Genomic DNA, 16,749 nt, shown 5'->3' on the forward strand with positions numbered 1-16,749 from the left:
GGCTTAGGATCTGCATAGGAAACACACACACAAGCACACACCTACCTTTGTTGCCTGCAGATGCCTCCTTGGCTGTCCCCAAACGGTATCAAACCAACACCCACGGGAAGCTGTAAGCATAGAGGACATGCCTGCACCCCATTGGACTTACCTGTGTGGGTTAAATCCGGGTTATTTGACAACCTATGGCGGTGATGGTTCTGCTCAGGCAGAGCAGTGCTGATGCTCCTCATAAAGCTGTCGCTGCTGTGAAGGTTCTAGGTGACATCACAAATCCCTATGGTTACATACACAACAAAGCTGGGTTGTTGTTGTTTACACTCTGCAAGGCCTGTGGAAGTGAGTGACATCATAGCACTGTAGTTCTGAGGGTTCAAGATGGATGCAACAATCTCCTGTTGCTTCTATGAAGGCCGTAATAGACGACATCACCAAACAGCTCCATAGTCACATACACAGCAAAGGAGAGATGTTGTTTACACCTAGTGATGTCAGTGGTATTGAGTGACATCACAGCACAGTGCTAAGGCTCCTGGGCCTGGACACAGCAGCGGCTGCAATATCTCAACGGAGAATACGTTTATATCTATGTGTGTGTGTGCGCATATATATATATATATATATATATATATATATATATATATATATTTCTCCGCCGAAATCACTTTTAAACCCATTTCCACCTTTTTTTCCCTTCTCTTCCTCTTACTTTTTTTTCACGTTTTTTTACGTTTTTCTCCTTTTCGCCTCTTTTCTGGGCGTATTATTCTTCTTTTTCTTCTTTTTTTTCGTCTAATGCATACCCCATCAGTGCAGCAATGCTTATTCAATACCGCCAGCAGATGGAGACACTGGGGGATAATTTTCTAAGGATTTATACTGATTTTTCCTGTCTGAATTTGTCGCACAGAAAGTTGCAGGCCAAATATGTGTGACATTTCTGCGACTTTAGCTTCTAGAGCATTTTTACAACATTATACATAGGTGCTGAATACATAAAAAGCGACTGTTCAGCGACAGACAAGTCGCATCGGCTGAAAGTAGGCCAGAATGTCAGTCCATGTTGGAGCAGGTTTAGATACAGTCTAAAGCATAGATCTCAAAGTCTGTGCACAGAATTTAGCAAGGGCCTCGCACCTTCTGATGCATCAGGTAGGTGCACAATAGCATAGCCTAACCCTCTGTACTTTGGTCTATATTGATGCGGGACATAGACAGCCAGCTGATGACCAATCCATTAGTGCAATGGATGGCTGGAAGCATTTGTCTTTGCCTTTGCAATACCACAGAAGCAATGCATGGTCAATGTACAGCAATGACACACCTGTGTGAACAGCCAGGAGACCCCCCCCCCCCATGTTATGTTACATAGTTACATAGTTAGTACGGTCGAAAAAAGACATATGTCCATCAAGTTCAACCAGGGAATTAAGGGGTAGGGGTGTGGCGCGATATTGGGGAAGGGATGAGATTTTATATTTCTTCATAAGCATTAATCTTATTTTGTCAATTAGGAACATTCAGCACCCACCCGCTATCAAGGCAGCTGCCTATCATGTCATGCCCTACCTGCACAGGTGTGCTGGCTACTCAAATGATCCAATTAAGGAGGCCATTTAGTCAGCAGCAGCAGAAGTCCTGTGCCTGGACGCTCCAACAGGGGCCAGACACAAGCAGAAGCAGAAGCAGCAGAAGCAGCAGCAGCACCACCTTTTGTTTTTTGGCTGCAGCAGCAGCAAGGCCCACAGGGCTGGCTAGCTGGCTAGCCAGCAAGCAGGTAGCAATGAAAGTAGGAATCTTTCTTTTTAACCCTGTAAGGGGGTGGTGCACTGTACCCGAAGATACTGCCATATCGGGTCAATGCATAGGGCGACGGAAGCAAGCTTCGAAATCGGCCCCCGTTCTCAAAAATCCATTTAATATATGGTCCCCAGATAGGGGACGTATCAGATATTAAACTGATAAGAACAGATTTTTTTTTTTTTTAACTTGGCTACCCCTGAGGGGTATCTTTTTATTTAGAATTCATAACATTTTACAAAGTGCATTACGATTTATAAATATAAGTTTTTTTTCAATAAAAACAAATTTTGATAATAAAATCACATATAACAATAAAAGTTCACATAAATACAATCATAATACACTTAAAATGGGCACTTGGTGGCTTTACAAAAGGGCGTTCCATTCATTAAAATACCATTTTCTAGCTAATAAAGGATAATATTTCTTGTCTAATAAAAAGTACTGGTACATATCACTAAAACAAAGAGCTAAAACATCATTCACAGATAAAATCTCATGTTTAAAAAGTAAAATGTTTCTGGCATTCCATAGAGCTGCTTTAACACAGTTTATGATCTTCCATGCCATTGTCTCTTGAGTCCGTATTGGGCATTCCAGACATCCATAAAAAACAGCTGCAGAGTTTAAGTCCTTTATTTCTGTTATCTTCTTCACCAGAGGGAGTATTTTAGTCCATATCCTTTTTGCATAAAAACAAGTCCAGAAAAGGTGGTACACGGTCTCGGGTTCCTGGCAGCCCTCCCTCGGGCATACTGCAGTGTTGGCCATCCTTCTTCGGTGCTGGAATGCCCGGCATGGAAGACACTCGTGTATGCAGCTCCAGGCCAGATCTTTCTGTGAATTAAAAAGATAAATCATATTTGCCATCTTCCATATTTTCCTGCATTTCTCTTCATTAAAATTATTCACAGGGGCAATAAAACCACTTTCTTTAATATATTTTAACATTTTTTTGCTATTAGTTACTTCATTAATACTTTTTCCGTTAAAGTTGTACAAGTTGAAAATTTTCTCTAAAATCTTGTATTGTTGGGGAAGATTAAAAGCATAAGGACAGCTTAAAACAGTTTTAAACCACCCATTCCTCCTCATAAAAAAACCTGTATTAAAACGGATAAAATATGACCAGTAACTATCCTTAAAAAGTGTGCTAACACACATGCTAAAAAACTTGGTAAAAAGGAACGCCCTGATGTCGGGGAAGTCCTTTCCACCCATACCCTTTGGCATCATGACGATCTCTCTTCTCAATTTTTCACTCTTGGAGCTCCATAAAAAGGTAAAACATGCTTTAATAATTTTATTTAAAATCATTTCGGGGGGTGGAAAGACCATGCCAAGATACAATAAAATGGGTAAAATCACCATCTTTGTAACTAAAACCTTCCCCTCCATCGTTAGCTTTCTCATGTTCCACACACAAATTTTTGTGTTTATTTTTTGAGCCACCAAGTCCCAGCTATTAAAACCATTGTTTGACTCACTGAAGGAGACCCCTAAAATCTGCACAGACTCAGACACAGGAATGGGTAAATCCCTTAAAAACAGTCCTCCTATATTTAAAACACTGCTTTTATTAAAATTTACCTTAAAACCGGAGGCACAACAAAAAAATTCAACTTGCTTTAGGGCTTTTTGAAGCGATGGGGTGTCCCTTCCAAGCACTGCCACATCGTCCATGTACCCCACTACTTTAGCCTCTAGTCCCCCTCCTCCCGGCAGGGGGACCCCTCTTATTTGCTTATCTCTCCTCAAGGTGCATAGTAGAGGCTCAAGCGCACATATGAAAAGTAGTGGGGACAAAGGACACCCCTGCTTCACTCCGGAATTTAAAATCACATCCTGTGTCTTAAAACCGTTAACTAAAATCTTGCTTGTGCAGTTTTTATAAAAGGCCTTAAGAGACAATAAAAAGCCTTCAGGTATACCCATTTTCTCTAAAACCTTAAAAAGATAAAAATGTGACACTCTGTCAAAAGCCTTCTCGAAGTCTAAGGATAAAATGGCTAGTTTTCCGTTTCTAGACTTTGTGTCACTAATCACATCTTTTAAAAGGTTAAGATTTTCCCATATGCTCCTCCCAGGCACCCCACAGACCTGATTTGAATGGATTATTTTCTCTATTACACTTTTTAATCTATTTGCGCACAGTTTTGCCATCACTTTGTAGTCACAGTTGAGGAGGGTGATTGGTCTCCAGTTCTTTAGATCTGACCGGTCTCCCTTTTTGAACAGCAGGGAGACATCACCCTTCCTCCATGAACCTGGGAGGGCTTTTGTTTTAAATACTTCTGTAAAAAGGGAAAAAAGGTCATCTTTTAAAACACCATAAAAAATGACATAAAACTCAATGGGTATACCGTCAGGACCAGGCACCTTACCGGATTTAAAACTCCTGATCGTCTCTAAAACCTCCTGTTCCGAGATCTCCCTCTGTAAAAGAGACTGGGACACAGGGTCTAAAACATTGGTAATCTCCTTCAATGAGTCATTCATAAAATCAATATCAATATTTTTTGTATTAAAAAGATCCGCATAAAATGAATGTACCCTTTTTAAAATACCCTGTACATCTTTTTCTCCTTGTATATTATCAATTAAAACCTTTTTATCCGTTACTTTCTTAAAAAAGTACCTGGAGCAGGTCTCGTTCTCTTCAAGGTGCTTTATTTTGGATCTGAAAATTATCTCTTTTCCCTTCTGCTCCAGGCACTGTTTTATTTCTTTTTTTAAGTCAGTAATTTCTCTATAAACCTCTATACCATTGTCTCTGAATTTGTACAGGGTTTGCAGACGGGTATTTAGAAGGGAGTAAAACTCACGCTTCTCTTTAGCTCTAGAGATCCCTACTCTAATAAAAAACTCTTTTATTTTTATTTTCATTTTCTCCCACCATATACTGATGGGAGTGTTAGGATCTCTTACCCGTCTGCAGTCCTTGTAGAAGTTGATAAAATCGGATAAAACCTGCGGATCTTCTAAAAGGGATACATTCATCTTCCAGGCATTCCTCCCAGTCTTTTTTCTAAAATCACTCTTCACCTTAAAAGATAAAAGTTTGTGATCAGAAAAAACATTGGTTAAAACATCACACTTAAAAGGCAGTACTTGATAAGAACAGAAGATAAAATCGATCCTGGAGCTGCAGTTTGCGTTGCTCCAGGTCACACCGTCTCTTTCTGGTAAAATACTATTGCATTTCTTAAAAACATCAGTAAGTCTAAAATCAATAATCATATTTTTTAACATAGAAGATGTTTTATCATAGTTTCTACTTACTGAATTGGTAAAACGGTGCTCCCCCCTTAAAATACAATTAAAATCACCTGCTAAAATAAGAGGTTCAGAATCATTGATAAAAAGGGGTAAAATCTCTAACATCCGTGCTCTATCATTTTTATTGGGTGAACCATAAAAATTTAAAAACTGCCATTTAATACCATCAATAAAAGCTTTAACCAATAAAATTCTGCCTGGTAAAATCTCATGAATAAAATCAATAAAAGCATTTCCTTTAAAAAGTATGGCGACCCCTGCTGATCTGGATTCGTTAGATCCAGACCAGACTGATGGACCGTGTACCCAATCTTTTTTATACTTTTCATAATTTAAACTATGCGGGATGCCGCACTCCTGCAGGAAAACCACAGAAGCAGCAAAAATAGACAAGTAGTTAAAAAGGGCAACCCGTTTCGCTCGTGAACTTATACTTCTTACATTCATAGACAATCCGGACAACTCAGCCATTGGAGATGTAAAAAAAAGGGAGGCTCAGATAACAAACTAAAAACCAGATTGCGCACTGGAGCTCTCGTTACCCCCCACCTCTGACTCTACCGTACACATAGAGGAAGCCGGAGAGGAACCACCATCGCTCGAGCAGCCCCCCTCTTCCAAGACCACAGGTGTATAGACGGAGTACATTGGTAAGAACAGCTTCTGGGCTCCATTCTCTTTTTCGGCGTCCACCTCTTGCCCCTCCATAGGGGTCGGGTGCGTACTTAGGTCCGTTTCCGGGACCTCGGAGATGGTCACCCCTGAAACCTCCTCCTGGCTGGGAGGAGGAGGGGTATCCACCGCTGGGACCTGTGGAGGAGCTTCACTTGGAGCCCCCGTCACGACAGGAACTTCCATCTGCTCCTCCTGGACCACCTCCGAGTCCGGACGCCCTTTGGAGCCCCTTCGTCTTTTCACCTTTGCTACTCCGTCCGGGTTTTCACACTCAGGGGGACCCCGAGCAGGAGGACCTTCCGGGGTGGAATCGGGCACCTCTCGCTCTTCCACCTTCTCTGAGGTATCTGCCCGATCCCCTCTCGCATTTCTCTTCCCCGGCCTCCTCTCATTTGGGGTCCCCCTTTCCACCTGTGCCTCTTTCTCCTGGGGTTCTTTTGGGGGGGCCGTGGTCTCCATCTCACAGCTTACCTCTTCTTGTGGGGGGTGCTCCTCCTCTCTGGCTTTTCCCCAGGCTGGTCTCCGGACGTCTCTCTTGGGTTGCCCTTGCTGTTCTGTGGTTTTTTTTGGTCTGTGGGGACAGAAAGCATACACGTGACCAAAGTGACGGCAAAAATTACATCTCAAACCCTTATCACATTTTTCTGTTTCATGTTGCATGCTTCCACATTTCTTACAGGAACTTTCACAATTTTCCTTTATGTGCCCATAACGTTGGCACCTTCTGCAGAAGTTTGGCATTCCCGCAAAAAAGAGGTCGCCACACACATTGTTTAATTTAAAACGAGCAGGCGGTAATAGTATCCCCCCTGGGAGGGTGGGGTCTTTGTTGCACGTGACTTGATATCGCCATTTTGAGGTCCAGACACCACAGTCGTTCATGATTTTTCCTCTGAACTCCACCTTTTTAAAGTAGGCTGCCAGGAACCCATCGATCTCTCTCTGATTTACAAAAGGGGAGTACATCTTCACGACAATCAACTTGGTTTCATCTAGGACGTGCTCGACAATTTGGATACCCTTAAGCCTCGGATCATCTTGCTTTGGAATTTTCATTACTGCATCTAAGAATACGCCTTCCCCTATGAAAGTGCAGTCGTAGATCCTCCGCTTAGGGTAATCCTGGATGGCCAAAATCTCTCGCTTACGAACATTAAGAATCTTGTCGAGCACGTCCTCTATCACGAACCTCATGCCACGTGCATCCGCCGCATCACCTGTGAGAATGACCCGCACAGTGTGTTTAATCCGGGCATAAGCCGGTACCGAACCAGGATCTAGATCTTCATCCATGGTTCATTCGTGTTTTGGTCTGGTTCTCTCCGCTCCAACCAACCAGCCAATTCGCTCAAACCTCTCTCCACCCGAAGGCTTTGAGAGGCGATCGCAACCCGTTACCCTGGGACTAAGCCCTCTCCCCAATAGCAACAAGTGGGTGAAGCCCAGGCAATAAACCTGGGCGATCCCACAAGGCCGAGGAGAGGGGTACCCGAGTACCTTCTGACCAGATCTCCTGTATTACTACACTTGATCTTAGCCAAAAGGCCGAGAAGCGATAACCGTGAAAGGGGCGGGCCCAACAAGGTCCCCTTCATGGGCACTATCACTGCTTGCTGTCAGGGAGGCTGCCAGACAATTTTCCATGCACACTCTGGGCTGTCGGGCAGTCAACCACCAGTACACACAGCAGAACCTAAACCCATACCATTATTGCTAAGCAGCAAGACAGGGGCCCATTGCACTCCCACGGGGCCTTTTTAAATGCAATCCATAACCCGGATTTGCCAGGAACCCTTCTTACTCCTCCTACTTGCATGTGACACTGGGCTTAGGATCTGCATAGGAAACACACACACAAGCACACACCTACCTTTGTTGCCTGCAGATGCCTCCTTGGCTGTCCCCAAACGGTATCAAACCAACACCCACGGGAAGCTGTAAGCATAGAGGACATGCCTGCACCCCATTGGACTTACCTGTGTGGGTTAAATCCGGGTTATTTGACAACCTATGGCGGTGATGGTTCTGCTCAGGCAGAGCAGTGCTGATGCTCCTCATAAAGCTGTCGCTGCTGTGAAGGTTCTAGGTGACATCACAAATCCCTATGGTTACATACACAACAAAGCTGGGTTGTTGTTGTTTACACTCTGCAAGGCCTGTGGAAGTGAGTGACATCATAGCACTGTAGTTCTGAGGGTTCAAGATGGATGCAACAATCTCCTGTTGCTTCTATGAAGGCCGTAATAGACGACATCACCAAACAGCTCCATAGTCACATACACAGCAAAGGAGAGATGTTGTTTACACCTAGTGATGTCAGTGGTATTGAGTGACATCACAGCACAGTGCTAAGGCTCCTGGGCCTGGACACAGCAGCGGCTGCAATATCTCAACGGAGAATACGTTTATATCTATGTGTGTGTGTGCGCATATATATATATATATATATATATATATATATATATATATATATATTCTCCGCCGAAATCACTTTTAAACCCATTTCCACCTTTTTTTCCCTTCTCTTCCTCTTACTTTTTTTTCACGTTTTTTTACGTTTTTCTCCTTTTCGCCTCTTTTCTGGGCGTATTATTCTTCTTTTTCTTCTTTTTTTTCGTCTAATGCATACCCCATCAGTGCAGCAATGCTTATTCAATACCGCCAGCAGATGGAGACACTGGGGGATAATTTTCTAAGGATTTATACTGATTTTTCCTGTCTGACTTTGTCGCACAGAAAGTTGCAGGCCAAATATGTGTGACATTTCTGCGACTTTAGCTTCTAGAGCATTTTTACAACATTATACATAGGTGCTGAATACATAAAAAGCGACTGTTCAGCGACAGACAAGTCGCATCGGCTGAAAGTAGGCCAGAATGTCAGTCCATGTTGGAGCAGGTTTAGATACAGTCTAAAGTATAGATCTCAAAGTCTGTGCACAGAATTTAGCAAGGGCCTCGCACCTTCTGATGCATCAGGTAGGTGCACAATAGCATAGCCTAACCCTCTGTACTTTGGTCTATATTGATGCGGGACATAGACAGCCAGCTGATGACCAATCCATTAGTGCAATGGATGGCTGGAAGCATTTGTCTTTGCCTTTGCAATACCACAGAAGCAATGCATGGTCAATGTACAGCAATGACACACCTGTGTGAACAGCCAGGAGACCCCCCCCCCATGTTATGTTACATAGTTACATAGTTAGTACGGTCGAAAAAAGACATATGTCCATCAAGTTCAACCAGGGAATTAAGGGGTAGGGGTGTGGCGCGATATTGGGGAAGGGATGAGATTTTATATTTCTTCATAAGCATTAATCTTATTTTGTCAATTAGGAACATTCAGCACCCACCCGCTATCAAGGCAGCTGCCTATCATGTCATGCCCTACCTGCACAGGTGTGCTGGCTACTCAAATGATCCAATTAAGGAGGCCATTTAGTCAGCAGCAGCAGAAGTCCTGTGCCTGGACGCTCCAACAGCGGCCAGACACAAGCAGAAGCAGCAGAAGCAGCAGCAGCAGCACCACCTTTTGTTTTTTGGCTGCAGCAGCAGCAAGGCCCACAGGGCTGGCTAGCTGGCTAGCCAGCAAGCAGGTAGCAATGAAAGTAGGAATCTTTCTTTTTAACCCTGTAAGGGGGTGGTGCACTGTACCCGAAGATACTGCCATATCGGGTCAATGCATAGGGCGACGGAAGCAAGCTTCGAAATCGGCCCCCGTTCTCAAAAATCCATTTAATATATGGTCCCCAGATAGGGGACGTATCAGATATTAAACTGATAAGAACAGATACTACACTTGATCTTAGCCAAAAGGCCGAGAAGCGATAACCGTGAAAGGGGCGGGCCCAACAAGGTCCCCTTCATGGGCACTATCACTGCTTGCTGTCAGGGAGGCTGCCAGACAATTTTCCATGCACACTCTGGGCTGGGGGGCAGTCAACCACCAGTACACACAGCAGAACCTAAACCCATACCATTATTGCTAAGCAGCAAGACAGGGGCCCATTGCACTCCCACGGGGCCTTTTTAAATGCAATCCATAACCCGGATTTGCCAGGAACCCTTCTTACTCCTCCTACTTGCATGTGACACTGGGCTTAGGATCTGCATAGGAAACACACACACAAGCACACACCTACCTTTGTTGCCTGCAGATGCCTCCTTGGCTGTCCCCAAACGGTATCAAACCAACACCCACGGGAAGCTGTAAGCATAGAGGACATGCCTGCACCCCATTGGACTTACCTGTGTGGGTTAAACCCGGGTTATTTGACAACCTATGGCGGTGATGGTTCTGCTCAGGCAGAGCAGTGCTGATGCTCCTCATAAAGCTGTCGCTGCTGTGAAGGTTCTAGGTGACATCACAAATCCCTTTGGTTACATACACAACAAAGCTGGGTTGTTGTTGTTTACACTCTGCAAGGCCTGTGGAAGTGAGTGACATCATAGCACTGTAGTTCTGAGGGCTCTAGATGGATGCAACAATCTCCTGTTGCTTCTATGAAGGCCATAATAGACGACATCACCAAACAGCTCCATAGTCACATACACAGCAAAGGAGAGATGTTGTTTACACCTAGTGATGTCAGTGGTATTGAGTGACATCACAGCACAGTGCTAAGGCTCCTGGGCCTGGACACAGCAGCGGCTGCAATATCTCAACGGAGAATACGTTTATATATATGTGTGTGTGTGCGCATATATATATATATATATATATATATATATATATATATATATATATATTTCTCCGCCGAAATCACTTTTAAACCCATTTCCACCTTTTTTTCCCTTCTCTTCCTCTTACTTTTTTTTCACGTTTTTTTACGTTTTTCTCCTTTTCGCCTCTTTTCTGGGCGTATTATTCTTCTTTTTCTTCTTTTTTTTCGTCTAATGCATACCCCATCAGTGCAGCAATGCTTATTCAATACCGCCAGCAGATGGAGACACTGGGGGATAATTTTCTAAGGATTTATACTGATTTTTCCTGTCTGAATTTGTCGCACAGAAAGTTGCAGGCCAAATATGTGTGACATTTCTGCGACTTTAGCTTCTAGAGCATTTTTACAACATTATACATAGGTGCTGAATACATAAAAAGCGACTGTTCAGCGACAGACAAGTCGCATCGGCTGAAAGTAGGCCAGAATGTCAGTCCATGTTGGAGCAGGTTTAGATACAGTCTAAAGTATAGATCTCAAAGTCTGTGCACAGAATTTAGCAAGGGCCTCGCACCTTCTGATGCATCAGGTAGGTGCACAATAGCATAGCCTAACCCTCTGTACTTTGGTCTATATTGATGCGGGACATAGACAGCCAGCTGATGACCAATCCATTAGTGCAATGGATGGCTGGAAGCATTTGTCTTTGCCTTTGCAATACCACAGAAGCAATGCATGGTCAATGTACAGCAATGACACACCTGTGTGAACAGCCAGGAGACCCCCCCCCCATGTTATGTTACATAGTTACATAGTTAGTACGGTCGAAAAAAGACATATGTCCATCAAGTTCAACCAGGGAATTAAGGGGTAGGGGTGTGGCGCGATATTGGGGAAGGGATGAGATTTTATATTTCTTCATAAGCATTAATCTTATTTTGTCAATTAGGAACATTCAGCACCCACCCGCTATCAAGGCAGCTGCCTATCATGTCATGCCCTACCTGCACAGGTGTGCTGGCTACTCAAATGATCCAATTAAGGAGGCCATTTAGTCAGCAGCAGCAGAAGTCCTGTGCCTGGACGCTCCAACAGCGGCCAGACACAAGCAGAAGCAGCAGAAGCAGCAGCAGCAGCACCACCTTTTGTTTTTTGGCTGCAGCAGCAGCAAGGCCCACAGGGCTGGCTAGCTGGCTAGCCAGCAAGCAGGTAGCAATGAAAGTAGGAATCTTTCTTTTTAACCCTGTAAGGGGGTGGTGCACTGTACCCGAAGATACTGCCATATCGGGTCAATGCATAGGGCGACGGAAGCAAGCTTCGAAATCGGCCCCCGTTCTCAAAAATCCATTTAATATATGGTCCCCAGATAGGGGACGTATCAGATATTAAACTGATAAGAACAGATACTACACTTGATCTTAGCCAAAAGGCCGAGAAGCGATAACCGTGAAAGGGGCGGGCCCAACAAGGTCCCCTTCATGGGCACTATCACTGCTTGCTGTCAGGGAGGCTGCCAGACAATTTTCCATGCACACTCTGGGCTGGGGGGCAGTCAACCACCAGTACACACAGCAGAACCTAAACCCATACCATTATTGCTAAGCAGCAAGACAGGGGTCCATTGCACTCCCACGGGGCCTTTTTAAATGCAATCCATAACCCGGATTTGCCAGGAACCCTTCTTACTCCTCCTACTTGCATGTGACACTGGGCTTAGGATCTGCATAGGAAACACACACACAAGCACACACCTACCTTTGTTGCCTGCAGATGCCTCCTTGGCTGTCCCCAAACGGTATCAAACCAACACCCACGGGAAGCTGTAAGCATAGAGGACATGCCTGCACCCCATTGGACTTACCTGTGTGGGTTAAACCCGGGTTATTTGACAACCTATGGCGGTGATGGTTCTGCTCAGGCAGAGCAGTGCTGATGCTCCTCATAAAGCTGTCGCTGCTGTGAAGGTTCTAGGTGACATCACAAATCCCTATGGTTACATACACAACAAAGCTGGGTTGTTGTTGTTTACACTCTGCAAGGCCTGTGGAAGTGAGTGACATCATAGCACTGTAGTTCTGAGGGTTCTAGATGGATGCAACAATCTCCTGTTGCTTCTATGAAGGCCATAATAGACGACATCACCAAACAGCTCCATAGTCACATACACAGCAAAGGAGAGATGTTGTTTACACCTAGTGATGTCAGTGGTATTGAGTGACATCACAGCACAGTGCTAAGGCTCCTGGGCCTGGACACAGCAGCGGCTGCAATATCTCAACGGAGAATACGTTTATATATATGTGTGTGTGTGCGCGTATATATATATATATATATATATATATATATATATATATATATTTCTCCGCCGAAATCACTTTTAAACCCATTTCCACCTTTTTTTCCCTTCTCTTCCTCTTACTTTTTTTTCACGTTTTTTTACGTTTTTCTCCTTTTCGCCTCTTTTCTGGGCGTATTATTCTTCTTTTTCTTCTTTTTTTTCGTCTAATGCATACCCCATCAGTGCAGCAATGCTTATTCAATACCGCCAGCAGATGGAGACACTGGGGGATAATTTTCTAAGGATTTATACTGATTTTTCCTGTCTGAATTTGTCGCACAGAAAGTTGCAGGCCAAATATGTGTGACATTTCTGCGACTTTAGCTTCTAGAGCATTTTTACAACATTATACATAGGTGCTGAATACATAAAAAGCGACTGTTCAGCGACAGACAAGTCGCATCGGCTGAAAGTAGGCCAGAATGTCAGTCCATGTTGGAGCAGGTTTAGATACAGTCTAAAGTATAGATCTCAAAGTCTGTGCACAGAATTTAGCAAGGGCCTCGCACCTTCTGATGCATCAGGTAGGTGCACAATAGCATAGCCTAACCCTCTGTACTTTGGTCTATATTGATGCGGGACATAGACAGCCAGCTGATGACCAATCCATTAGTGCAATGGATGGCTGGAAGCATTTGTCTTTGCCTTTGCAATACCACAGAAGCAATGCATGGTCAATGTACAGCAATGACACACCTGTGTGAACAGCCAGGAGACCCCCCCCCCATGTTATGTTACATAGTTACATAGTTAGTACGGTCGAAAAAAGACATATGTCCATCAAGTTCAACCAGGGAATTAAGGGGTAGGGGTGTGGCGCGATATTGGGGAAGGGATGAGATTTTATATTTCTTCATAAGCATTAATCTTATTTTGTCAATTAGGAACATTCAGCACCCACCCGCTATCAAGGCAGCTGCCTATCATGTCATGCCCTACCTGCACAGGTGTGCTGGCTACTCAAATGATCCAATTAAGGAGGCCATTTAGTCAGCAGCAGCAGAAGTCCTGTGCCTGGACGCTCCAACAGCGGCCAGACACAAGCAGAAGCAGCAGAAGCAGCAGCAGCAGCACCACCTTTTGTTTTTTGGCTGCAGCAGCAGCAAGGCCCACAGGGCTGGCTAGCTGGCTAGCCAGCAAGCAGGTAGCAATGAAAGTAGGAATCTTTCTTTTTAACCCTGTAAGGGGGTGGTGCACTGTACCCGAAGATACTGCCATATCGGGTCAATGCATAGGGCGACGGAAGCAAGCTTCGAAATCGGCCCCCGTTCTCAAAAATCCATTTAATATATGGTCCCCAGATAGGGGACGTATCAGATATTAAACTGATAAGAACAGATACTACACTTGATCTTAGCCAAAAGGCCGAGAAGCGATAACCGTGAAAGGGGCGGGCCCAACAAGGTCCCCTTCATGGGCACTATCACTGCTTGCTGTCAGGGAGGCTGCCAGACAATTTTCCATGCACACTCTGGGCTGGGGGGCAGTCAACCACCAGTACACACAGCAGAACCTAAACCCATACCATTATTGCTAAGCAGCAAGACAGGGGCCCATTGCACTCCCACGGGGCCTTTTTAAATGCAATCCATAACCCGGATTTGCCAGGAACCCTTCTTACTCCTCCTACTTGCATGTGACACTGGGCTTAGGATCTGCATAGGAAACACACACACAAGCACACACCTACCTTTGTTGCCTGCAGATGCCTCCTTGGCTGTCCCCAAACGGTATCAAACCAACACCCACGGGAAGCTGTAAGCATAGAGGACATGCCTGCACCCCATTGGACTTACCTGTGTGGGTTAAACCCGGGTTATTTGACAACCTATGGCGGTGATGGTTCTGCTCAGGCAGAGCAGTGCTGATGCTCCTCATAAAGCTGTCGCTGCTGTGAAGGTTCTAGGTGACATCACAAATCCCTATGGTTACATACACAACAAAGCTGGGTTGTTGTTGTTTACACTCTGCAAGGCCTGTGGAAGTGAGTGACATCATAGCACTGTAGTTCTGAGGGTTCTAGATGGATGCAACAATCTCCTGTTGCTTCTATGAAGGCCATAATAGACGACATCACCAAACAGCTCCATAGTCACATACACAGCAAAGGAGAGATGTTGTTTACACCTAGTGATGTCAGTGGTATTGAGTGACATCACAGCACAGTGCTAAGGCTCCTGGGCCTGGACACAGCAGCGGCTGCAATATCTCAACGGAGAATACGTTTATATATATGTGTGTGTGTGCGCGTATATATATATATATATATATATATATATATATATATATATATTTCTCCGCCGAAATCACTTTTAAACCCATTTCCACCTTTTTTTCCCTTCTCTTCCTCTTACTTTTTTTTCACGTTTTTTTACGTTTTTCTCCTTTTCGCCTCTTTTCTGGGCGTATTATTCTTCTTTTTCTTCTTTTTTTTCGTCTAATGCATACCCCATCAGTGCAGCAATGCTTATTCAATACCGCCAGCAGATGGAGACACTGGGGGATAATTTTCTAAGGATTTATACTGATTTTTCCTGTCTGACTTTGTCGCACAGAAAGTTGCAGGCCAAATATGTGTGACATTTCTGCGACTTTAGCTTCTAGAGCATTTTTACAACATTATACATAGGTGCTGAATACATACAAAGCGACTGTTCAGCGACAGACAAGTCGCATCGGCTGAAAGTAGGCCAGAATGTCAGTCCATGTTGGAGCAGGTTTAGATACAGTCTAAAGTATAGATCTCAAAGTCTGTGCACAGAATTTAGCAAGGGCCTCGCACCTTCTGATGCATCAGGTAGGTGCACAATAGCATAGCCTAACCCTCTGTACTTTGGTCTATATTGATGCGGGACATAGACAGCCAGCTGATGACCAATCCATTAGTGCAATGGATGGCTGGAAGCATTTGTCTTTGCCTTTGCAATACCACAGAAGCAATGCATGGTCAATGTACAGCAATGACACACCTGTGTGAACAGCCAGGAGACCCCCCCCCCATGTTATGTTACATAGTTACATAGTTAGTACGGTCGAAAAAAGACATATGTCCATCAAGTTCAACCAGGGAATTAAGGGGTAGGGGTGTGGCGCGATATTGGGGAAGGGATGAGATTTTATATTTCTTCATAAGCATTAATCTTATTTTGTCAATTAGGAACATTCAGCACCCACCCGCTATCAAGGCAGCTGCCTATCATGTCATGCCCTACCTGCACAGGTGTGCTGGCTACTCAAATGATCCAATTAAGGAGGCCATTTAGTCAGCAGCAGCAGAAGTCCTGTGCCTGGACGCTCCAACAGCGGCCAGACACAAGCAGAAGCAGCAGAAGCAGCAGCAGCAGCACCACCTTTTGTTTTTTGGCTGCAGCAGCAGCAAGGCCCACAGGGCTGGCTAGCTGGCTAGCCAGCAAGCAGGTAGCAATGAAAGTAGGAATCTTTCTTTTTAACCCTGTAAGGGGGTGGTGCACTGTACCCGAAGATACTGCCATATCGGGTCAATGCATAGGGCGACGGAAGCAAGCTTCGAAATCGGCCCCCGTTCTCAAAAATCCATTTAATATATGGTCCCCAGATAGGGGACGTATCAGATATTAAACTGATAAGAACAGATACTACACTTGATCTTAGCCAAAAGGCCGAGAAGCGATAACCGTGAAAGGGGCGGGCCCAACAAGGTCCCCTTCATGGGCACTATCACTGCTTGCTGTCAGGGAGGCTGCCAGACAATTTTCCATGCACACTCTGGGCTGGGGGGCAGTCAACCACCAGTACACACAGCAGAACCTAAACCCATACCATTATTGCTAAGCAGCAAGACAGGGGCCCATTGCACTCCCACGGGGCCTTTTTAAATGCAATCCATAACCCGGATTTGCCAGGAACCCTTCTTACTCCTCCTACTTGCATGTGACACTGGGCTTAGGATCTGCATAGGAAACACACACACAAGCACACACCTACCTTTGTTGCCTGCAGATGCCTCCTT

The 16,749-nt window shown here is 44.7% G+C and overlaps 5 non-coding genes and 1 pseudogene across 5 annotated transcripts; all 6 read right to left on the minus strand.

Moving 5' to 3' along the window:
- Positions 1–1,819: 1,819 nt before the first annotated feature.
- On the minus strand, positions 1,820–2,010 carry LOC130301968 (U2 spliceosomal RNA). The gene has a single exon (XR_008852305.1). It is a non-coding gene; the product is annotated as a U2 spliceosomal RNA (small nuclear RNA).
- A 5,171-nt stretch (positions 2,011–7,181) lies between these two features.
- On the minus strand, positions 7,182–7,314 carry LOC130301971 (U2 spliceosomal RNA; annotated as a pseudogene).
- A 2,083-nt stretch (positions 7,315–9,397) lies between these two features.
- Positions 9,398–9,588, minus strand: LOC130301957 (U2 spliceosomal RNA). The gene has a single exon (XR_008852294.1). It is a non-coding gene; the product is annotated as a U2 spliceosomal RNA (small nuclear RNA).
- Positions 9,589–11,674: 2,086 nt separating this feature from the next.
- On the minus strand, positions 11,675–11,865 carry LOC130301958 (U2 spliceosomal RNA). The gene has a single exon (XR_008852295.1). It is a non-coding gene; the product is annotated as a U2 spliceosomal RNA (small nuclear RNA).
- A 2,082-nt stretch (positions 11,866–13,947) lies between these two features.
- On the minus strand, positions 13,948–14,138 carry LOC130301959 (U2 spliceosomal RNA). The gene has a single exon (XR_008852297.1). It is a non-coding gene; the product is annotated as a U2 spliceosomal RNA (small nuclear RNA).
- A 2,082-nt stretch (positions 14,139–16,220) lies between these two features.
- On the minus strand, positions 16,221–16,411 carry LOC130301960 (U2 spliceosomal RNA). The gene has a single exon (XR_008852298.1). It is a non-coding gene; the product is annotated as a U2 spliceosomal RNA (small nuclear RNA).
- Positions 16,412–16,749: the final 338 nt, after the last annotated feature.

This window comes from Hyla sarda, unplaced genomic scaffold (assembly GCF_029499605.1).
Source record: "Hyla sarda isolate aHylSar1 unplaced genomic scaffold, aHylSar1.hap1 scaffold_1142, whole genome shotgun sequence".
Classification (NCBI taxonomy): Eukaryota; Metazoa; Chordata; class Amphibia; order Anura; family Hylidae; genus Hyla; species Hyla sarda.